This window comes from Passer domesticus, chromosome 5 (genome assembly GCF_036417665.1).
Source record: "Passer domesticus isolate bPasDom1 chromosome 5, bPasDom1.hap1, whole genome shotgun sequence".
NCBI classification, from domain to species: domain Eukaryota; kingdom Metazoa; phylum Chordata; class Aves; order Passeriformes; family Passeridae; genus Passer; species Passer domesticus.
Window position 1 is genome coordinate 72,010,105 of NC_087478.1, and position 24,272 is coordinate 72,034,376.

General features: G+C 44.6%; 3 long non-coding RNA genes across 7 annotated transcripts; 2 read left to right on the forward strand and 1 right to left on the reverse strand.

Moving 5' to 3' along the window:
• Positions 1-4,430: 4,430 nt before the first annotated feature.
• On the reverse strand, positions 4,431-6,528 carry LOC135300936 (uncharacterized). 2 transcript variants are annotated; one of them, XR_010362679.1, is made up of 4 exons: positions 6,408-6,528; positions 6,234-6,337; positions 4,906-5,092; positions 4,431-4,804 (listed from the first exon to the last, which is right to left on the reverse strand). It is a non-coding gene; the product is annotated as an uncharacterized LOC135300936 (long non-coding RNA). The 2 variants fall into 2 exon arrangements; XR_010362678.1 differs by lacking the exon at positions 4,906-5,092.
• LOC135300937 (uncharacterized) lies at positions 5,303-10,117 on the forward strand. Its single transcript, XR_010362680.1, has 3 exons — positions 5,303-5,441; positions 9,298-9,399; positions 10,051-10,117. It is a non-coding gene; the product is annotated as an uncharacterized LOC135300937 (long non-coding RNA).
• Positions 10,118-10,659: 542 nt separating this feature from the next.
• On the forward strand, positions 10,660-24,272 carry LOC135301393 (uncharacterized). Of its 4 annotated transcripts, none has more exons than XR_010363159.1 (6): positions 10,660-10,734; positions 11,550-11,719; positions 19,768-19,891; positions 20,494-20,634; positions 21,604-21,784; positions 24,150-24,272. It is a non-coding gene; the product is annotated as an uncharacterized LOC135301393 (long non-coding RNA). The 4 variants fall into 4 exon arrangements; XR_010363160.1 differs by lacking the exon at positions 24,150-24,272 and adding an exon at positions 21,158-21,237 and having other exon boundaries at positions 21,604-24,075; XR_010363157.1 differs by lacking the exon at positions 24,150-24,272 and having other exon boundaries at positions 21,604-24,075.

Below are 24,272 nucleotides of genomic sequence, written 5' to 3' on the forward strand. Positions count from 1 at the left end.
CAGGGTGGGGGCACTGCTCCTGTCCTGCAGGAGGTGGAGCTGCCCCTCATCCCCTGCCAGATCTGAGTGGCAGGGACCTGCCCCAGTGCAGGGCTGCATGCTGTGCGTGGTGTGCCAAGTGACAGCTCTCCTGCCCTGGCTCCTCTGGGCAGCGGTTTTGTCCTGTGCACCTGCAAACCTCCTCCTCTCCTGGAGAGAGAGGGGAGCACAGCTCTGAGAATGCTGTCAGCACTTTGCTGAGCAAGGGCTTTACAAGGAGCTTCAGGACAATGAAGGCAGGAGCAGCCTTGTACAGGTGGGAATGTGGATGTGAGCTGGACACTGATGCGTGGCTGGCTCTTCCCCAGACCTGCCCTGGGCATTTCTAACAGCAGCACCTCCATCTCTGCAGGTGCCACCACCTTTGCTGAAACCTTCACTGGTGGGACTGCAGGCAGTGGGCAAGGGGGCCTGGCATGGGCAATGCTGTCAGGAGGCTGGAAAGAAGGCACTTCCCACCCCATCCCTGATGTCCCCTTGCACCCACTCTAGCCTTTTGATACCTTTGCTCAGATAGTCCCACTGGGCAGTGGGCTGCAGTAGAGGAGTGTGCTCTGTGCCAAACTCTTCTCTGCTGGTCCTAGCAACAAGAACAGGGCTGGACTTGCCCTGCCCTAGGCTAGGCTACTGGTCAGGATGTCACTTGTCTCCTTGGATGTACTAGCATGAATGTTTTTTTCCAACCAAGCAGTAACTTGAGAACTCCCTGCTCTCTGGTATATTCATATTTTCAAATCAGTGCCACAGCTGATGTTGGCAAAATGGCTTTCAGTTTTACATTCTTCATGGAAAGAAAAGGGGTTTGTGTATGGGGAAGGGCAGGCTGCCAAACTGCAAGTCACATTGAGGGACTGTAAAAACAGAGCTTAGATTTGTGGGGTTTAGGTCAGATGGTAGCACCTGAATGAGCAGGGATGATACCAGGTTCCCATGACAGGGAGAAGCAAGCAAGGTTGTGTTGGCTTCTGTAGAAAAGCTGGCACGTCCTGGAATAGCATCAAAGGTTGGGACTTCTGGAGCAGGAATAAATGTTACCTTTCCTGCCAGTGGCATTTGGACGGGGTAACTCTGGAGGCCCCTTTGTGTGTCAGAGGACTGGTACCCAAACACTGGTGCGGTGTCATGGGTATAGGTTGTGCCAGAGGATGGGATACTGGGATACTCCTGTGAAAGGCACCATGGCCCAGAGCTCACCAGGCATCTTCTCACAGGTGGCTGCATTTGTGACTTCCTTGCCCAGCACATGGCAGGTGTGAGTACTGGGAGGTTTTTTCCACATTTAGCACGACAGGGATCCAAATTGCCCTGCTAATTCTGCCTCCCTCCTCTCCACCCACAGCAGTTCCCTTCAATTTTCAGACACTGGATCAGCAGGAAGGTATACTGCATTTTAGTCTGGGATGGCAAGCCCAAAGGTTTAAACATATAAATCCCCCTTCAGAAACCATGTTATAATAGCAAGTCTGACCCTTGCATCCCCTGAAGGAAAAGCAGAAGCCTCAAGCTGCCCTTTTTCTGGCTGAATGCAACCCTTCCAGTTTGCTGAGGTGCCCCTTGAGTGCTGCATATCAGCCCTGCTCTCCTAAAAGTCTGCTTTGAAAGCTTGCCAGCTAGAAATCTGAACTGCTGTTGTGCTCCTGAAACAGTGTGCAGGACTGATCAGGGGTTATCTCCTCATCAAATACAACTTTAAACATGAAAGGGAAGAGGGGCATGATATTAAATGCTGTAGCTCTTGTGGCTTATTGGAAGAGCCTTTTATAGCTGGGCACAGGTTTAGTGACTCCCCGCTGGCCACTTGTATTTTTCTGTACAGATAATTACAAGTTATTAAAGAGATGGTGTTATTTCTGTCATAGCCATCAAAGCTGAGGTGTTGGTATTAACTAATACCCATCCTGTTATGGCTTTTCTAGGGATCCTTAATGATTATGCTTTCAAAGGGGCACTGTCTGCAGCCAGGAAAGTGCCTCTTAATTGGGAGCAGTGACTGCGAGGAGCAGAGGCCATGTGGCTATGGAGTGGGTGTTATCCTTTGCAAAGCAGAGCTATCAGGATCTGCACACACCAAACACCCATAGAAGAGGGAGGGGAGGCTGAAATACAAGTGGTACTTCATTAAAAATGAGCTTGGAGTAGCCATGTCATATCTTAGGAAGCTGAATGAATATGAGCCCATTGTGGGACAGCTGGTGGGACAACTCCTGAAAGTTTTGGGATTTTTTAGTAAGACTTTGGGAAGAAAATTGCATGTTCTCCTCTGAGGTGTCTCTCAGCTGTGTGTTAAGCCCTTTGTGTTTGAAGTAGCTGCAGTATCTTAGCCTGTGCCTTGGCCAGTTGTGCCTGTACTGCAATACCTCACATAACCTTTTTCCCTCCCTGGCTGCTGTGCCAAGCCCTCTCCCTGCAGCAGCAGAGTGAGGTTCCCAAGGCATCCTGCTCTTTGGAGAAGGTGGGCTCATTCTGCACCCCCCTGGCTGTGGAGTATAATGTCCCTCACTGCAGGTGGCTGCAGTTTGGCTGTGATAGCCAAACACTGAATTTTCCTCACGGCACCCCTGAAGTGTTTCCCAGTCAGCACCAGACCAGCCCCCACTCTCAGCAGTGCCTGGGTGACAGTGGCTGTGTGTCCCCTGCAGTGCAGATCCCCAGTTCTGCTGGCTGGGCAGGGTGATGCTGTGTGGCAAGGCAGCAAGACACAAAGTCTGTTTGTAACACAGATTCTGTACAAGCCACGCTGTGGCTGGAGGACTGTTGTACCCTTTATCCTCTGGTCTGGGTGTATCACTGTCAGCTCACATAAAGCTGTGTGAGTTTCAGCTCCTGCAGGACACAGGGGAATGACATGGACAGGGCTGGAGGTGTCAGTCACACAGCACAAAGCTGCTGCTGCTGGAAGGAAGCATAAAGTCCCCACTCGTGCTAAGCAAATTCATGACAGCCCTCTGCTGCTGGCAGCTCCCTCCCCAGATGGCTGATGCCAAGGGGGAAGATAAAATTTACCAGGTGGAGCCAGTGCCATCAGTTATCAGCTTCTGTTGTGTGACATTCCCAGCCTGTGGTGGGATTGACAGGGCCAAGCTCAGCCATGCAGAAACCTGCCTTTACCATTGCTTGCTTCCAGCCTGTGCACCTGTACCATGCTAGAGGACAAAATCACCTTGAGACTCTTCCTTAAATTCCTTGTAGGGTACCAGCTGGGACGTGACACTGAATATGTGTCCCTTTATTTCAATGGAAGAGAGCTAACCAGTAAGTCTGGGTGCCTTGAGGATGTGAGGGTTTCTGGGTAAGATTTTATGTATTTCCTTGTCATGAAAAACAGCAAATCTATCTGGCCCTTGAAAGCATTTTATGTTTTCCAGTATGACTCTAAAGAGCTAGAGAAAACACCCAAATGGAGCAGGGCAGCTGGAACTGAGGGTTGTGTTCATATTTGTGCTGGCATTTAGTCCAGTGTGATGGGTGTCTCAAAAATAACTTTCAACTGTGCATAATTATGTGCCCTTGTCTGCCTTGTCTCCAATGTATGTTGTACTCCTACAGACCCTGGGGAGCAGCAGGAATGGAGTGCTTAGCTGGCTATGTCCAGAGCAGCTTCTCATGTGTTAGCATAGCCAGTAATGTGCTGGATACACAGCTCAGAGGCTGGCTCTGGGCTCAGAACTGGTCATATGGCACAGCAAGCACTCAGGTTCCTGGGTAAGTGCAGATGAGACAAGGAAATGTGGCCTGTTCTCCTGAAGTGGTAATAAATGTTTCCTGTGCCTACTGGCTGCCCCTGCTCTTTAACTCACTAATGGTGATGTGTTGGTAATAATGCTGATCCTTAATCATACCTCTGGGAATATGTGGTTGTTCATGTGGTTGGACTTTTGGATGAACTCTCAGATCCTCAATTTCTGTGTACCGCCTCTAAATATTTTACAGGTAATGAAAGTCAAATAGCCTCTCCTCTTGATCTGAGACAAGACCTTCCCTGTGGGATCTAGCCTGGTGAACCCCTGGGAAATCTGTCTGGATAAATGTATGTCTAGCCCACCCTTAAACAAATTCCTTGTCCCCCTTGGGTAAATCTTTCAGGGATGTCTTCCCAGCCCTTCTGCCAGCAGAGTTGGACCAGACCACAGTTTGTTTCTGATGGAAGCAATGCTGGCTGTGCCTGTAGCTCACCTTCATGGCCATCCATAAAGACTCTGAAGCAAGTGACCCTGTTGATGCTGTAGAAACTCCCTTCTTCTCCTTTCTGACTCCCTTAAAATAACAACTCTCCTGTGTGCCTGGCTTCCTTAAAAATCAAGTTGTTGATTTGTGTTTATTGCAAGTACCATGTGTTATATTGTCGTCTGTGCTGTCTGAGTGTTTCAGGCTCAGGCTGTGGCAGTGTCACAGTGTTAGTGGAAGAGGGGAAGATTGATACTGCTAATTAGCCTGGCTTGTATCCCAGGGACATGAAGTGCCGCTGGCTCATTGAAGGTCCAGCAGAGTATGTCGTAAAGGCAATAAAAGGAGAAGCTGCACTTAAACCTCTGTGCTAAGAGCTGTTCAGGGGAGCAGTTCAAAAAAATCCTGCCAGAAACATCTGTGATGCACAAGACTGTAAATTGTAAAGTTTCCAGGTCACTGATTCATTGCAGGGCATATTTTGTCAATTAGACATCACCTTCGAGCTCCTGTATGGGGGGCTGTGACTGTTGTAAGTGTTTGAAACCTGTAGCCACCAGGCTCATCTCAGGATGGCTTTTCCTGGAAGTCCAGCACAGGTCTGAGGATAAAGGGAAGGTAGAGTGCATGTTGCAAACAATAGAATCAGCCTTTTTCTCAAGGCAGTGTCAACCCTCCCACAAACTGCTGCTTATTCCATACCAAAGTGCCAGCTTCTCACTGTGCATGGGCTGTCTGATACCATTCCCCACTCCTAGCAGCAGCATCTCTTCATTCTTATTGCCTGTTGCATCAAGCAATACAGCCTGTGTACAGCAAGAATCCACCAAGCTCAGGGTGAGTCCCGTTGCCATTTACATTGTTCCAAGCAGGAACAAAGTTTCCTGCCCTGCTGGGAGAAAACGGGGGTGGAAAACAGCGTGTCTTGGTTTCATCTAGAGTTAATTTGCTTCCTAGTACAGTGCCGTGTTTTGGATTTAGGATGACAATAGCATTGATAACACAATGATGCTTTAGTTGTTGCTAAGCAGTGTTTACCCTGGGTCAAGGACTTTTCTGTGCTCTCCCAGTGAGGAGAGGCACCAGAAGCTGGGAGGGAGCGTGGCCAGGACAGCTGACGTGAACTGCAAAGGGATATTCCATACCGTGGAATATTGAGCCCAGTATATAAACTAGGGGGAGCTGGCTGGGAGCTGCTGATCACTGCTGAGGGGTGGAATGAGCATTGGCCAGTGGTGGTGAGCAATTGCTTTGTGTGTCACTTGTCTGTCTTGGGGTTTATTCCTCTCTTCTTGTGGTTGTGAGGGCCACAGGACGAGGCAAGAGATGAATCTGACTCCATATTCTTAGAAGGCTAATTTATTATATTATACTAAAAAAGGCTATACTAAAACTATACTAAACTATAGAGAAAAGGCTACATCAGAAGGCTAGAGAAGAATGAATAATAAAAACCCGTGTCTCTCCAGAGTCCCAACACTGCTGGACTTTGATTGGTCATTAAGTTAAAACAATTCACATGGAACCAATCAAACATGCATCTGCCACATTCCAGAGAAGCAAATCAGATAATATTGTTTTTCTTTTCCTCTGAGGCTTCTCAGCTTCCCAGGAGAAAAAATTCCAGTGAAGGAATTTTCAGAAAATATCATAAAGTGACACACACTTTATCTCTTTTTGCTGTCTACACTTCAATTGCAATTATTATTATAATTTTTTATTTCAACTATTCTTATCCCAACTCACAGATTTTTCCTTTATTTTTCCCCGATTCCCTCCCTGATCTGGGGAGAGGTGGTGGTGTGTGAGTGTCTGTGTGCTCCTTCATTGCCTACTTTGGTTAAACCAGGATGCTGTGTTAAACCTAGGGATGCTTGAGGCTATGGAGACCTTTTCTTTGGTTTGCTGCCGCTCTCTTGATGTGAGAACGTGCAGCTGGGATTTAAACCAAAATCAATGAATGGAAAATCACACACTTCCCATGCTTGGAGGAAAAGCTCTTGGAAGGGCAGTCCAAAGGGGGCACTGACCTTTCAGAAATACAAGGCATTGAGTGCTGCAGTGAAGATGACAGCTAAAATGCCTTAGGACAAAGCTTAGACCAGCATCAGTCCCTGCAGACCTCTTTGTAGCCCTGCACAGGAAGGAGCAGTCAGACCAAGATTGCCAACAGACTGTTTCAATGAAAAATGTGACACACTCACCAAGGGAAGTCATGCCAAATTCTTCAAAAATCTAGCTTTCCCCCAGCCCACGTTTAAGAAGTTTAAGTGTTTCAGTCTTGAGAATTCCCTCTTTCTTGTCCACTTTGCAGCTGCAGTTGGAAGATTCTGCTGTGGAACTTAACCTGGGCTGCATTTATGATGCAGTTACTATTTATTGTGAGGAAGAAGCAAACCAGCTGTGTGAGCACTAATTGTTTCAGACTTCAATTAGAAATCATATGGAAACAAGCATGTTTTATCACCAAAATATGCTGCGTGGTACCATGGTACTGTGTACTCCTGGAAGGATTTCTGCAGCAGCCTTGAGGCTTCGTCCTTTTGTCTTGCCTGTCGTGATGGCCACGTGTGCCATGGGCACAGGAGATCCCACATCCTGATCCAAGGTCTTGCTTTCCCATGAAGAGCCTGCTGCCATTGCAGGGCTGGGTGTGGGACCATGGCTCATGTGCTGCAGAGCCTGTGGAGTGCACAAGTGTGTGCTGCTGGATGTGGCTTTGGCTTTGCTCTCTCCCAGGAGACTGCCAGAGAACCTTGCTGTAAGTGCCACAAACATACAAAGAAAGGCAGAATGAAAGGATGATTGATGGTGGGTGTTTAATCCTACTGAAATGGATTCTTGGCGTATTGAAGTAGTTCTGTTGAAGATTCATTAATGAAAAAATTGCTCATCTGAGGCATCTTTTGCCCACCCTTTCAGAAGGAAATATTTTTTAGTTTCTCACTTAAAATCTGCTTCAGTTCTATCAATATGAAAATCTTCAGTGAAAGAAATGTTCTTCGCTTTCCTTTTTTTTTTTAATTTCTGTGTTTTCAGATGTTCTTCCTACTTGGATGAAAAGAAAGCATGTTGCAATAGCCTGTCTTTTTTCAAAAAACAGATTCCAGCCACCACACTCACTTTTACAGAGCTTGGTATTTATTCTTGAGGTGAAAAGCAGTCTTGTGCTCTGAAGTGAGGATATTTGGCTTGAATTCTGGTTACCTCTTTACAGATATATTATGTGTGTTATGTTTCTGTATGTTAACCAGAAACCAGAGTAGAGTGATCAGGCCTTGGCGCTCTTTCCTTTTTACCAAATAAGATGGGTAAAAGGCTTGAACTGTCTCGGGTTTGCCTTTGACAAGTGATCTTTTGCAAAGGATTCTATTTTTTCCCCTTTTTCTATTTTTCATTTGGGCCATGTGAATCTGTTTTGTGGTGGTAATTTAGTTGCACGTGTTTACCAAGTGCTGCATGAGTATTAGTGCTGCAGTTGCAAAAAGGAATCTGGTTTCCATTGGAAAGGACTGTTTAAGTGGGGGGAACAAGGCTGACAATTTTGGATCTGGAATCTTTCACAGGAAAGCTTTCAGCATCCTGGAGCTTTTCCCTTGATGCTTTCCAGCACAGTTTTGCCATCAGAAATTCAGATTCCTACATGAAAGCTCCTCTGGAATAAAGTGCAATCTTCCTATCCAGCTGCAGTTCCAGGACTTTGAGATGTTGTACAAACTGAATGCTCTCACTAGGGAGAAAAGTCTGGCAGCTGCTCTCTGGGTCCTTAACCTGGACACATAGTCTGTTCTAGAGAGACTTTGGTTGTGATGGTGGCAAATTCAATTCTCAAGTGTGGTTTGTTGGGTTGGAATTCTGTTTTGTGTAGTGAGGGACATTCACACTGTGTGTACACTTGTAATTCCTCTATAAAAAAATTAGGATTGATTTTATGTACATGTGGCATCACTATGGTAGATTAATCCTGGCTGCACTTGCTTTCTAATCAGAAAGTTGCCAAGTCTTTATAGTTTGGGATTTTTAAAAACCTAAATTAGCTAAAGCCACAGGTACTTATAGGATGACATTTCTCATCTTAAAAATACAGTTTCTTGTTCATTCCTGCAGGTAATCTCTGTGGATTCCCAGCTCCCATATCAGTGCTGAATTCAGGGAATAGCATGCTGGTAACATTTTCAAAGTGATGGGGAGAACAGCTTCAGAGAGTTTAGAGCCTGGCTCACTTTTGTTCATTTGTTAGTAGGGAGATGCTTGCTGTGTCTGGGGATTTCCACATCATCTGCAGCTATTCTTTGATACCTGAGCTTATTCTTCTGACTAATCTTGCTGCATTATGTCAAGGTAACTTTAAAACAGAATAGTTACTTGTAGCAGAGCTCCCTTTGCTGAATAAGGGAGCTGAATCCAGTGCTTTTTTTCTTATTCTCTCTGAGAAATGAGATGACTAGTATCTGCTACCTGAAACAAGTAGTCTTGTTAATTCTGTCAGTCTGATATGTCCTTTGAAAACTTCACTACAGAGGAGAGCCCTGATCCTGGGGACCATTTTGCTGTTGCTGCTTCCTACTTTCATGAGTGTGTGCCAGCTGCTGCTTGGGATGGTCAACTTTTGCCTTCCGGAGTGGGGACTTGGTTTGAGGGGACAAGGCAGAGCTATAGACCCAAGTCAGAGCTAACTCTTATTATTTCTTTCCTTTTACAGAGGAGGCAGGTAGAGAAGGTTCAGGATTAACTGCACCAATATTGTATCTTCAGGATGAACCCCTAGGTAAAGAAATTAAATTCGGTTCAGTTGATTCGGTCTGAGGGTCTTTCCTCTAACTTGTAAGAGGATTATGCATTGAGGCATTTGTTTTCTGACCTCAAGCCTCCTCTTGTGTGGATGAAAAGTGATTCATAGGTGCTCCATCACTCCTATCCATACTTGTAGTACATCCTCTCCATTCTGGTTGCCTGTGCTTCCTACTGGGAGTAGGGACACAGGGTGGAGTGTGGCAGAGATGCTGTTTCAGTACCCAAGCCTCACTAGCTCCCTGTAGGAGCTACTCCTTGGGATTCAAATTTTCATTCACTGATTTTTTTTCCTACCCCCAGTCTTCCAGACAGAGCAGACAAATTTTCTCTCTCCTACATCTTTGGCTTTGCTGCATCCATGGTGTGAGGTTATCCAGGAAAACAAGAGATTTGCCTGTGAAGGTATCTCCATACCAGATTTCTGGCTCCTTTGCCGACACCCATGGTTTTTTCCCCAGTTACTCCCCAGTGACTATTCAAGCACATTAGTGGGACTGAGGAGGCTGTCCTGCTGTCCTCACTGCTGCCCTGAAGCTGCTGGGAGATTGCCAGTGTGACAGGGCTGCCATCAGCCTGCCCACTGTGTGTGGCTGTGGGTGTGATCAGCATGTTCCCAGGCCCCCTCTGCTCCTCTCTCCATGCTATTGTATTTGCAGGGGTCCCCGTGGCAGGGAGGAATGATGAATCTGATTCCATATTCTCAAAAGGCTAATTTATTATGATATGATATTGATATGATAGTATAGTGTATTATAACTTAGCATATTATATTACATTATATTGTAGTATAGTATATTATAACTTGTATTATAGTATAGTATAATTCATATTGTATTTTATTATATGGTATGGCATGGTATGGTGTGATGTGATATGAGATTATATTATAGTACATGATATGATATTATATTATGTGATATGATATTGTATGATATTATATGATATTAAATGAAATTATATTACAGGATATGATATGATATTATACTACAGAAAGGATAGTATGGATTACAGAATGCTAAAAATATAATAATGGAAACTTGTGACTCTTTCCAGAGTCTCGACACAGCTTGGCACTGATTGGCCCATGAGTGAAAACAACTCACAGCAGAATCCAGTAAGGCAATCACCTGTGGGTAAACAGTATCCAAACACATTCCACATGAGCAAAACAGAGGAGAAGCAAATGAGGTAAGAATTGTTTTCCTTTTTCTGAGGCTTCTCAGTTTCCCAGGAGAAAAATCCTAGGTGAAGGGATTTTTCTAGAGAATGTGAATGCCACACCATGCTGTGCACTCCTCTGCTCCTACAGGCTGGGGGCACAGCTATAAATTATATTCACACCTTTTTGTTTCTGCAAAACCTTTCCTCTGCCCTTTCTCCATGAATATCTATTTTTGAGATGGGAAGAGTTTGGTTTTCCTTAAAGGAGATCCATTAAAGTTAATTGGAGTCTCTGCTATCAGAGCCAGAACTGATGGAACACAGTTGTCACTGTGAGAAGCCCCTGCTCAGCAGTCCTGGGAATAAGTGACTAGAGAAGAGCCAGAAGGGATGTGTGACTGCTGAATTAGGAAGCTCTATGGCTGACTGTAAGTAACTCCAATATGTTTGATTTCATGAAACATCAATATCATCTTATCAATGGGTTTGTTTTCATCATGCTGGTCCAATAAACCCTTGCACTGGACTGTGACAGCAGGAGACCGTTGTGAGGCTCTGAAAGAGTCAATAGCACAGGTAAAAACCCAAGCAATACCATCAAAAGTGCTGACTTTGGTGTATTTGACCCTGTAATACTTCTCAAACCAGACCTATACGTACAGATAAAAGTGTTGGCAGCAAGGCAAAATGACTGATAAGTAGCACAGGCTGAAGAATGAGGAGCAAAATCCAGTAACTCTGGTTTCGTTCAGCTAACTTGCAGTGTAAGGAAGTATGTTTTATACCTGGTTCTTACTACTGGCAGTAAAAAGTCTTAAAATCTAAAAGAGATGACGGTGTACCCTCAACATCTTACTCCCTTAGTGCCCTGCAATATATCTGTCTATAAAACCTTGCTGAATCTTTCTTCCTAATGGGGAAGAGGAAGAAATACATGTGCGAAAGAAGCTCCAGTGGCTCACACTAGGCTTCTGCAAAACCTTAGTGGCTTGTGTTTGCACAGTGAAGCCTTCATTGTAGTCTCAATTAGGTCCATGTAATTTGTCCCAGTAGTCTTCTCAAGTGACTGGAGAAGTAGGGAATTTGTTTTTCCAAGTCCTTACACCTTTTTAAAATTTCTTTTCATGACCTCTTTGGAGGTTGGTCATAATCTGTGGGGTTGTTTTCCCCTTTTCCTTTACAAGTATCTGTTCAGGCTGCCCTTAAAATGCAGCTTGTTCCTCTCTGCCCTGGTCACAGATGAGACAGGTGAAGACCACTGTGGTGCATCCCTACTTGGGCATGCTGAGCTCTGACTTCAACATTTCCCTTGATGCTGCTGAAATTACATTTCTCTCAGAAATATTTTCTTCTTCTGCCCACACCTAACCTCAGATTTTCTTCCCAGCCAGATGGGAGCTGAGCTAGGTGGTTGCAGCAGACATGAGCACCTGTACTTGAGAATGAAGTCTCTGAGATAAATCACTGCTCCAGTTACCCTGGAGGGATCACTGCCAGGATCCTTTGTGCTGGCTTTGTTTCTGTGGGAGAGCAGGACTCGTCAGGGGAAGAAATATTAGAGGTGAGTACTCTTGAAATAGGAAATGTCTGTGGGTCACTTAGGGAAAGGGACTGGAAAGGACTTGCACATCCCAAGGCCCATCTGTGATCCCAGTGAAACACTTCCCATTGTCACTTGCTTGGAACTCCTTTTCACGGCACTCTTTTGTCAAGGTAAACTGTGACTTGTATGGTTTTTATAAAATTCTTGTGGCCTTGCTGAAGAACTGACTAATCACCCCAGAATCACAAGGCAAGCGGGTGAGAAGAGCTGAGTAAATAAAAGGCAAAGTAATTCTGACTGAGGCATTGTCAAGCTAAAATGTGAGTTCTGCTCAATATCACAATCTTATGTTGGACAAATAAATGATGTGTAACCCTGAAGAGCACACTTCAAGCATACTTTGTTTTAGCCTGTGCTCAGTCCTCATTCAACGATAACCAAGCTTTTAAATCAGTCTCTTCTTTGCATGTGGGAAATGAATTTGTAGAGAATTTTAAAAGTTTATATAGTATGTATTTGTGTGTAAATTTCGAGATGAGTTGTTGATTTAGAAATATCATAAAACAGATATTGTTAAGAGAGAAATAGAATTAAAAATAAGTTTTAAAAGATGCTTTTGTAAATAAGATGAAATATTTTAAAGAAATAGAATGATGAAAGCTATATTGTAGTAAGACATGAGGTAATTATAGATAATTAATTTAGAAGTATTTATAGCACAATATAGTGATAGAAATAGACATATTTCTGGGGTGAGATTTCTTGTATTTTTGATGTTGAAATTTTTAGTCTAGAATTTTGAACTTCAGCGATGACACTGTCTTTAATCTGTTCTAATTTTTTTTGAGTTGGTGTTGCAATGAGTAAGTCATCTGTATAGTGTAAAATTCTTAGCTGTGGGTGCTTTTGTTGGGTTGGAGACCAAACTTTTGTTACGAAGTATTGATAAATAGTAGGTGAGTTCTTCGCCTCTGGTGGTAAAACAGTCTAGTGATATCTTTGTAGTGGTTTTCTTTTATTATGGTTGGAAGTGAAAAGGTAAATTGAGGAGTGTCCTCGCTTGTAATGCTCCATGTCATGGCATAATCCAACAGTTCAGGCTGCTGCTGAGTGGCACCAGTAGCTCTATTCCCAGTTCCTGCAGGAGGGCTGTTCTTGGCAAATAGGGTTCCAGCAGTTCTCCTCTTACCTGCAGCAGTGCAGAGGCCAAATGAGTTCTCTGAGTCTTCTCTCTTGGTTCCTAGGATGGTTCTGGTGGCCCTTTGTTTTGCACCATTGGAGATGGACCATTTACATGTGACAGCATTGTCACATGGGGTGGTGGTGGTGCCAGCCCAAAGAAACCAGGGGTCTATTCAAGGATGAGGATTTTCCTGGACTGGATGGGAATGCTGAGAAAAGGCGAATTGTCTTTGTCTGGGAAGAGTCCTGAATATAATGCCTGTGTACAGAATATCCCAAGTGCATTGGGATTTTGTCTGGTAGACTTCTTAAGGCGACTTAAGGTGAAGGAAGAGAAAATCCAGGTGATTTCCTCCAGCAAGTCTCCACTTCCTCATTTTCCTCATAACTTTCCCCTAAACAAAGCTTAATTGGAATTAGAGTGGGAGTTTCAGAAGCATCAGACTTGTGTTTTACACTTCTGTCTCTCAAATTGAGTTTAATCTTTGGACAGATACTTCTCTCACTAAAAAGCAGCTGCTTGTGGAAATGCCTACCAGCCCCACACTTTGATGGGCAGGAGTTTGGGAAAATGCTTTAAACTGAACTTGTGCATTTATGTATCTAGATATAATTAGCACGACATTCAAAAGTCTGCAGGATAAATTTTGCCAGAGAAAAAGTAGCATTTCCTAGTGAATAAGCACTGATTGCACAAAAGTGATGGCATCTTACAAAAAGAAGCAGACCCTGCTCTTAAACTGGAGGGCTCTCATACAGAGAATGGGGGGGAAAAAACCTGTTTGAAATATTCCATGTGAACCCAGCATTGGCATGCTTCTTCCCTGCACCAGCTCGCTCTCTTCTTCCTCAAAAGTTTCTTTCTTCTGAGCCTACTCAGGTCAAGGGGAATTTGGCTTTATGGTTTCACTGGCAAAAGTAAAAATCCACTACTTCATTTTGTGTAATCTGATGGGATTTGAGAGATTTCAGAAATGTTCTAGACATAGCTCCAAGTATCTTTTTTCACATGTTAAATAAATTAATTAGTCATTCTAGAGAAATGTTTCCCTTTGGCTCAAAGTAGTTGCACTAAGAAACTGCTGATGCAAAACCTTTGTGTTCCAGAGTTTTATCCCTCTTCCTTCCCTGCACGTGTGCACATACAGCCAGCTATGCTAATAAATAGGTGTGATTGTTCCTTGTCATTTCTTAAGAGGAAAAACCTAATTCTGGACAGAATGTTTTGTGTTTCTGCCCATCCTACATTTTATCATGTTGCTGCCAGGAGAAAGTGGAAGACTCCTGCTGATAGGAATAAATTTCATCTATTTTTTTCCCTGCATGCTGAATAAAATATGGTGCAGTTAGGAGCAGGAAATTAAAGTATATATTAAAGAAAAGAGCATGCTGTGGATCCACTCTCAGATCAGATGAACACTTGAACTCCCCTGCTTTGTGCTGCAGTTACCTTTCTCCCTTGTGGCATCTTCCTTAACCCCACACTGACCTAACAGAAATGCTAGTTCAGATGCTGACTAAGGCAGAATGTTCTTCTGAGCTAAAACCAATCACCAAAACAAGTCATTGTTTGTGGGGTAGCCAGGTCCTCCCCACAGAAAAGCTGGCCATCCCCTTGGATCTGCCACAACTGGCTGCTGGCCACTGGCTCTAAGGCAGTAATGGCTCTCTGGCCAGGCACTTGATGGATGCAGGGATGCGCAGCTCTGTAGTGTAAATCTTCTCCAAAGGTGGAGGCTGTGGCCCTGCACACAGCTCTCACATTGGCCTTCATACAAAAGGTTCAAAGCCCTCAGGGTTCTTTGAGTGAGATATTGACTCAAAATTTCGGTATACAGGTAGTTGACTCCTTTATCTGGATTTTCTATGATTGTCTTCCTATTGTGGGAAGTAGGGGAGCAGGGATTCGTTACCACTGGTGCTGCAGATTTCCCATGTGCTTGGGTATGTTGTTGAATCTGCTCTCTCCCTTACCATCCTTGAAATAAGGCATTGCTTTTATATCTTCCATGGTTTGGACTGAATCTCTTACACACTTTACTTAAGCAGAGCTGTGGTTTTGGATGACACACTGTCAGCTTGCTGCTGCTTCTAAAACCCAGCAAGCAGCCCTGTCCTACTAATGTGCCTCCTCCTGCTGATGAAGCATCTAAATGTTTCTCCACATCCAATACTGTGTAGGAGGAAGGATGATGAAAAGGCTGGAGTAGCCCTGAGTTGCTGGCTGACACGAGCTTTGGCAACAAATCGGCGACTGCAGTTGCTCGGGATTTCCAAAGCAATCTGTTCAGGAGGGACGTGCTAGCGGCGCTGCTCGCAGCCTCGTGCAGCAGCCAGCTGGTCAGCAGGCAGCCTGTGCTTTCCTCCTCCTCCCGTGGCATCCACGCTGCTGCTGCTGCACAGCATCACACCACCAAGATAAAAATAGGCCCCCCCGAAGTGGCAAGCAACAGGAGGTGGGGATAATTTCTCTCCACAGGGAAGGACTGCACAGCTACCAACTGAGGAGACATCACTGGCAGCTCAGGGCTGGTTAGCAGAGGCTGGAACTGTGCAAAAGGCTCTTGCTCACTCTGAAGCAGGCATGTCTCAGCTGAGCTGCTCATCTCTGGATGAGCTCAAAGCCATGGCAAGCTCAGTAACCTGAAAGCAAAAAGAACTATTAAAATGAACCTAGAGATGAGCCCTTGTGGCTCAGCCTGTTGGGCTTTATCATCTTCCAGACTGCAGCACACACCCTACCCTGCTGTCCCCTGATGCCAGCACAGGGAACACATCCTCCAGAAGTGCTGCGTGTGTGCAGCAGCTCTTGTGCAAAACTGTGTGATTGACTCATTGCTTTTAACCTAGAGTGTGGTGGAAGAGCTTTGGATTTTTTGAAGCCAGCTCTCAGTGACGAAAGGCACCTTCCCTGTGACTCAGCTGGGCTGAGCTCTCTTCCACGGGGGTTTAGGCCCGTGCCCCTTCCCCATGTGCTCCCTCTCACAAGTGCTGAGCTGTTCACACCACAGCTCCTTCCTCAGGAGGCAAATGCTCTTCACCTCCCTTCTGCACTGGAAGGGCTCCTCCCCAGCAGGAGGGCTCAGCCCTTCCCTCCCTGCACTCTTGGTGTCCCATGCAGGTGCACAGAGACAGAGCATGGTGCCAGCATCCCATCTGAGCAGAGAGCTCATAAAACCTTGGTGTGGGAGGGAGCACGCACAGAATTTCAGTTGCTCTGTGGAGGGTAGGACTTAAAAAATTACTGCCTTGGGAGGCAAACAACCCTATTATGCTTGGTACTAAAGGGACACACAGTTCTCATTAGTGATCTTGTTTTCTCTCCTCCTGCTCTGTTATAACCACTCATATAGCTTCCAAATATTTCCCTGTTGATTTGGTCTCTTATTTAATGAGTGCTGAATCTGGATGCACTGTGTGTACATTGAACTGTAGGCTAGACCTGCTCTCCTGTTCTTCTGGAGAATCAGGGACTTCTTAGACTAAAGTATAATATTTCATAACTCTTCTCAAGAGCTAGTCACAAGGTCAATTAAAAAAAATACATTTCTTCCTCAGTAGTGAGTATTTGAGGTTGGTAGGTCTTTTATCCCAGGTATGTGCCAGCCTGGTACCTGTTTATCTCTTTTCCAGGTATTGATTTAAAGCACAGCTCAGAGCAAATTTGCAAGCAAATCTGCTTTTCTCTAAGGCCCAGCAGCTCACCCCTTTGTGCTCCTAGCCTGTGTCTCTGCCTGGGTCTCCAAGGTTAAGGCAGCACGGCTGCTGTGTGATCATGTACACTTCAGGAGCTCCTGCAGGCTTGTGCCAGCTTGAATGCTGAACCTAAGAAATGATCCAACTGTTCAGAATGGGTTTTAAATATTTATATATATAGAGAGAGATGACACATGTAGGTTAAGCTTTCTATCATTTTTACCTTTCCAGTAAATAGCTGTGCTCTTGCTAGTAATATCAGGATCTTTGGACTTCTATCAAGTCCAGTAATACTGGGGCAGGGGAGGAATAGATTTAAAAAATAAGAAAAGAAAAGGAAATATCGGAAACCCATTTCTCAGTAACTTTATTGACCTGCTAGACTCTCTTCAATCATGGGCAGGACTGCCAGGTTTTGTGGAAAGCTCTTACTGTCTTGTCTTAATGCTTTTATCACTGAAGCGCACATTTATCCACAGAATGGGCATCAGAAGTGAAGCTGGAAGAGCTCCAGGGATTTATATCTGCTCCTTCCTCATCATGTTATGGGGGAAGCACAGAGTGCTCTTGGATACTCTCCCTATGTCTGAAAGGCATGGCAAAGATTATTGTAAAGAATCCATCAGTAACATCATCACTGAACTGCCAAGAGGAGTTTCTTGGGATTTATGGAGAGTCAGAGAGGAAGAAAAGTTCCACATAACAACAGACAGTCCAGCTGAGGACATTCAGTCCTAGAAATTTCCCACTTTCACTTGGGCTGGTTTCAGAATGCTCCACTTGCAGGGCTCTGATGTGTTGGCAGCCTGAAGTTAAGCTGCAGAGCCCAGGTTGTAAGCTTGGCTGAAGACCTTAATCCCTGTGGCAGTGTGCTTCATTGATCCAGCAGGGAACAGTCCTCTTGGGGCCTCAGAGAGCAGTGAAAGGGACTACAGAGGAGTAAGCTGTGATGTTTGGGCATCCCCTTAGGGACACTTGCCCCATGAGTGACCTGTGACTTGCTGTATTGTCACCTTCATGCTCAAAGGCGAGCCCCTCCATATCCTCTGAGACAGTGATGCTACATGCTTTACCTCTTGAAGGTGGAATGGGTGACACTGAGGGGTCTGGGTGTGAAACTTCATGCCAAAAAATGTATTAACTTCCATGCATAAGGCTTTATTTTCCTCACCTTGACCCTGCTGAGGTGCAGTCCCATCACTGAGACAGTAGTCTAGATAAACACAATTCACAAATTAAAATAAAGCTAAATGAAAAAAACAAAGTGAGAACTTTAATGCTGTTTACTAGCAAGTTAAACTTTCTGGAGGCCTCTCTATCTGCATGTGTACAGGATGCTGTGCAGTCAAGTAAAATCTCCTTGGAAATGCAGTGAGACAGGGAGCAGGAGCACATCAAGGTAATTCCATTTTAAAATGCATTGAGGAAATGCTGCTTCTTTCCTGTTTTAAAGGGTCTGTAAACAGAGTAGGGGAGAAGGAGGAAGGGGAAAAAGTGCTGTATCAAGCAGCAACTTGGAAACAAAAAGAATTAACTGGAACTTGTTGGCACAAGGGGTAAATGGGGAAGGATGAAGTAATAGGAAAGGACTGGAAATAAACTCAAGAAACTTGATCTTGCAGAGATTTTATTTGGTGTCCTGCATGTGTTCCTTCTCCCAGCATTTCCTCACATCATTTCATTGTGGGATTTTTCCTTCCCTTCCCTCATGCCCCTTTAGTCTATCTCTGTGTGGGTTTAATATACTGTGTTTGTAGATGTTATACAGAAGAACTTAATCTCTGTAGGTGTCCAGACAGATCTGCTTTTAGACAAAGTGTGGTGGAGAAATCCAGCACCAGCCTTTGGGGGTACTGCAGGTGAATATTAGTGTATGTGTTTCTCCAAATATTTTCAAAATTAAGTGATGCCTCTGGAGAGAGTTTTTGGATAGTAACTCATGCTGTTAACATAACAGCAGTGGTGGTGGTTCCTGCTCTAGAGAGGAGGCCCTATTTCACTTGTGAATGGGTGTGGTGAAGGTCCATGTGCGTGTTCATTGCAGCTCTCAGGTGTGGGGCAGAAGCTGGTTTTTCCCTGACGTTCAAACAAGAACACTCTTTTGTTACCAAATGCAGCAGCAATGCTTCCTGCTGAAGACTATTAGGGTAATGGAACATGCTGGGAATACTATTTTCATCAAGAAAACACCCACCAAATCTACAGTTTAGCATGTCAGTTAGCTCTGAGCTGGGAGTGAAAGGACAGAGGATGGGGAAAGATAGAGGAGATGCTAAGGAGCTCTTGGAGCACTCCACAATTCTCTTCTTCCAAGAGCTTATTTGTAAAAGCACACAAAAAATTCTAAAAGTATATCTATTACAGCTGAGAATAGCAGTTGAGCTATCATAACTATTTACATGCAGTAAGGAGGAAAATACTATCAGAAATGGGGCCATCAGTCAAAGTTTTGCCTGAATAGGAGTCTCAGACAGCTCCCTGGAGCATCCTCCAGCACACAGACTCGCTGCTATGTAATAGCATTTGTTATGGCTGGCAGTTTTTCAAGACTGGTTATATTAAAGTAGATTTCAATGCCTATTTATGTCCCAACATGTTGAAACAGCCTGTTTTCTCCTTTCCCCCCACCCCCCTGCCCACCTCCTTCTCTAGAGCTGGTGAATAACAGAAGTTTGTGAGTGCCTGTCCCTAAACTAAATTACTTTTACCCAGGAGCTAAAACATAGAATTAGGCTTTAGTGTCAGAATGAGCTAGAACTTTAGGATGATGTTATGACAGGGGAGCAGGAGGCTGGGAAATTCAAAGAGTCAGAAAGTAACCAGAAAGCAATTTAGTGTGCACAACAAGGGAAGTACCTATCAGTGGAAATGCAGTAAGAGCAAAATGCTGAAGCTGGAAACAAGGCTAAAGTGAATTTGAGTTTTGTAGGATTATAATGAACAAGACCTGGCAACATAGGAATGTGGGCGTTTTCTTAATTGGTTTTCCATCTAACTGAACACTTTTTTTTTCCAGATGAACTTTTAAAATGAGTATTTTAAGGCTGTGCTCTTCAGACGGTCTTCAGCTGTGATCCATGTGTTTCAATGAGGGTCATATGCAGGAATTGTTCTAGTACTTAGTGAAGGTCCTTTTAAAACTTAATATTAAAAATTAATTTAATGCTCTACATTCTTATTCTTCCCAGGGCAAAACCTATCAATGCCCCAAAAATTCCCTAGGAGATGAGCTTGACATGGATGTCATCCTTCCAGATTGGGAAGGAATCATGCAGTGACTGGGACACCCCTGTGAGACACAAATGCCACCAGGTGAGCATCCAAGTTCTTCTGGCTTTTGCAGCTGCCCTGTGAAAACCTGCAAACATCTGTGGTATGGCTTTTAATGAATTCATGGGGCTTCAATGCATGTTAGAAAACTGGGCACGCTCCTCAGAGAGAGTTAGGAAAGCTGGTGGGTGCCAGTGTCCTGCTTCCAGCAAACAGCAGACAAGCCTGGCACCTCTGGGCAAAGCTCTCACCACAGGGCACATCAGAGGCCTGAAGGTGGCAGAACTGAGGGGCTAACAATAGCAATGCTAAACTGTGGTACTAAAAATCTTCTGGCACTTTCATCTATTTCCCTTTATCCCTCCCTTATCGTGCCTAGTTAGGGCAAGAGATAAATTTTCATTCATGTGGCAGTACCATAGACCTCTAAACCATATGAAAGGTTAACTTCAGAAGTAATGAATAATATGACCAAAATAGATTTGGACCAGTGTGTCCCGTCTTTGATTTTTTTTCGTTTCTCTTTCTAAAGGGCATTACAGTCCTTTTTGCCTTTGCTCACATTTTGATAGCTATCCCTAGGAAATAAGAGCCAATTGTTAAATATGCGGCATTGTGACTTTGTTCTTTGCTTTGTGCTGCAGCTGCCACAGGAGACTTGTAGCCCCATTAAAATCTGTTACTCCCCCTGAAGTCCTGAACTTTCTGCACTGAAAGAAATCTGTCTAATTGTCATGGCCAACTGATGGTGTGTGAAGGATTTGGGCTAACCAAAGAGTTACTAGGTGAGAGAGAGCTCGCATTAATGCTGGGGTGAGAGTAATGGGGGACCTTAACCAGTTTTTTTTTTTTCTGACAGACAAGGGATTTTTACATGGCGCACTTCCATGCAGGGATTTCTGCTAACACTCAGAGTTATGCCAGCTAGCCTAATACCTTTCCCCTCCTAGAAATACTTTTGTAATCCAACTTGTTGGGTATGAAGTCCTAATCCTGGCATGGCTGTGCCCTGGCACTGTGCAAGTCTGTGTAGGATACTCTTTCCCAGACTTTAACTTGCAGGAAGACAAACTGCAGTGTGTGTCCAAAGCTGTTTGCCAAAGACAAGGCAGCAGGTCAGAGAGAGGGGCCAAGGGAGGCAGGGCTTTTCCTACAGCTCTGCTGGCTGTGAGGAGGTACCAGCCTGACTAAAGAACTGTTGACTTGGTTATGTAGGACATTGTGGGGAAATTGAAGCTGTATCCTTTATACACAGGAGAAAAAGCACAGACTGGAAATTTAAACTGTTAAAACATTTCTCAATACAAGGTTCTTCAGTGCCAGCTGTCAGCTATGTGAGACACTCCAAGTGCTTTATTCCCCAGAGGATATGGATGCCCTGCAGTCTTGTGAGCATTGCATGGTGTCTTGTACAAAGGAGCCTGAGGGAGGGGCTGCCTGTCAGGGCAGGGATTTCATCTGGCCAGAGTGGTCCAGCAGTGGGCATTTGCCACTGGTGACTTGTAGTGGTTACAGGGGGTGTCTGTAGCTATTTGTCTGTTTGAGGGAGGCCACTATTCTGGTTACAAGCATAGCCAGTTCTCTTCTGGCCATGTCTGCAGCCTGATGCATGAGCTCAAAGCTGAATGACACGAGGATTTGGTGTTAAGGGGGTTTTTAGGAGGGAAATATTTTCTCACACTGCATTTTGAAAGACTATGCCTTACAGCCCTCAAGAGTAAAAGGTTCACATCCCATTCTGGTCTTTTTTACAGGCAACTTCTGTGGTGATACTCCTGTCTGTCCCATAAAATCTCGAGGTTCAGCAGTGACAGTGGTCTTCCTTCAAAGGGCTGTGGCAGCCATGAAAGGCTTTCTCTCAATTTGCTCTATCAGAAAACATCATCTGATAAGTCTGTTGTGATTTTGGGAGAGGATGGAGAAGCAGAGTTTAAAGTATGGCTGTTCTATTTAAAAAAAAATTAATCTGTCTGTTCTGAAGAGTAAAGGCCATTAATAAGAAGAGATCTATTTGAGATCTTGAGAGTTGATGATTGAATACTTAAGTAACGATCTAATGACTGTACTCATTTCCCAGTGTAAACCTGTAAAAATGAAATACCTGTTTTAGCTGATGCTCTCTTTCTGCCCCTTCCCTTTGCATTCTGCTCTACAGAACCAGAGCCCCCTGTCCCCCTGCCCAGTCTGTTAATGCCTCTATGATCTCTCTTCTGCTGCTTCCCCTGGTTAGGCACTAATACTGCCAGGTGCTGCTGCTACCCCTGCTCACTCCCCAGCCTCCATCTCTGCCACAGGCCCAGGGACACAGGCAGTTAATTGGGCTCTGAGCTTAAAGGCAGAAGCAAACCTCCCTCAGTCTCTTGTTTCCCAGGCAAGGGCACAGCTGGTGACATGGGTGGACAGTTTTCTCTCTGAAGAGCAGAGCTGCCTTGGCATCATTAAGCAAATTAGTACTTTGAACCCTCAGATCAGAGAAACTTGGAGCTTGGAAAGATGTGTCCAGTCTGTCTCTTCTGTTTTGTGGGAGCAAACTGTTTTGCTTTTCTAGCTATTTGAGCCATGTGTAATCTTCCCCATCCCCCTTTCTTCAGTCTTACCTGTGTTCCTCACTGCTCTGTGAATGAGCACATCTGCTTGGGGAACTGTCTTCAGAAGCAAAGCACAGCAATTAAATGTCTCATATTAAAATGCACCAGACTTGCAGCACCATCAGCATAGATCTGTTTGCTTTTTCATGTGCACACGCACATTTCCAAGGTGAATATGAAACCCTAGCTCTGAAAATGATGAGGTACCTCCTCCATTCACATATGTCACTGTGCTTCTTTTGGCTGTGGTAAATTTTCTTCACTAGAAAGCAGCTAGTAAGGGTCTGTGTTCTGGATTTATGCTGAAAAGGGCATTGGCAATAGAGAGGATTTGCACAGAGCCAAGGCCTTTTCTGCTTCTCACACCTCCCTACCTGTGGGGAGGCTGGGGCTGCTGCACGACAGGTTGTGAGGGGACACAGCCAGGACAGCTGATCCTGACTGACCCCAGGGATGTCCCATACCTTGAGGCATCATGCTCAGCATATAAAGCTGTGGGAAGAAGGGGGAAGTGGAGGAAATGTTTGGAGTGGTGATGGTTGTCTTCCCAAGTAGCTCTTACCCATGATGGGGTCCTGCTGTCCTGGGATGTCTGAACACGTGCTGGCTCATGAGAAATAGTGAATTCATTCCTTGTTTTACTTTACATGCATGGAATTTGTTTTACTCCTTAAACTTCCTTTATCTCAACCCACAAGTTTTCTCACTTATACTCTTCCAATTCTGTCCCTGATGCTGCTGGTGGGGAAGCAAGCAAGTGGCTGCATGGGGCTTGGTTGCCAGCTGGGGTTACACCATGACAGCCACAAAGCAGTGCTGCTGTTATAAAAATGTTTATTTGCTGAATGTGCTTTGCCTGAAGCTACTGTCTGAGATCATTCCAATATACTCTTCCATGCTCTGATGTATCCAAAACTGCAGCAAGTTAATTCAGTGCTCACCCCAGGCACTCCCACGTAGGTGGTAGTCCTCATATCTCTGCAGTCTGCAGTGCCACCACATCAAGCACAGGAGCATCCCTGAGGAATGAGTGATTATTTAAACTGGTTTTTGGGTTGGACTGTATTTGTTTAAGAAAGTTGCTTATTGGGAAGGAGGATTGGTCTCGGCATGGAACTGACCTCTGATTAATTAATAACTATTGTCTGCAACCTGACACTCTAAACGGGAAGTAGAAAAATAAACAGCTTAAGCCATCTGTGCTAACTTTTGCTTGAGAGCATGGCTGCTCTTATGAGATGGTTGTGCCTTTTCCTGGGGCACACAGAAGGGGTAGAGGGAGCCCACTGTAAAAAGGGCAGTTCCCATGACATGACCCAGAGCACCACCAAGAGAGGGGGAGCAGAGCCATTGTTGTACCTTAATAGTCTCAGATTTCTCTGAACCAGCTCTACTAATAACAATATTTTAGTGCATTTATTTTGTTAAAGTCTATTTCCCCCCCAAATTCATCCTCTGCTTTACTAGTTTCTGAGGAAAGTAAATATTTTTCACTTCCAGTTTTGTTCCTTTCCTTTCTCATGCCTCTTGTGGTCAGTGGAAGCTGGTGGGTGTGCAATACAGGTCATTTATGTACTGTTTAATTTGCCGTTGTAACTTGAGATGGTTGGAAACACTTTGGCAAACTAATTTTGGAAAATGAAGACTTACTGTAATGGAAATGCTTTATAAATACAATTTTGACTGAGTGAGGAAATTATTCTTACCTGCAGAACATGGCTCCCTGAAAAAATCTGTGAAGAGCTGTTTACCCTGGAGGCTGCCAGCCTGTACACATCCTGCTAGCCTCCAGACAAGGGACATTCCTAAGCTGTTTTGTCAGTCCTGGCAAACAG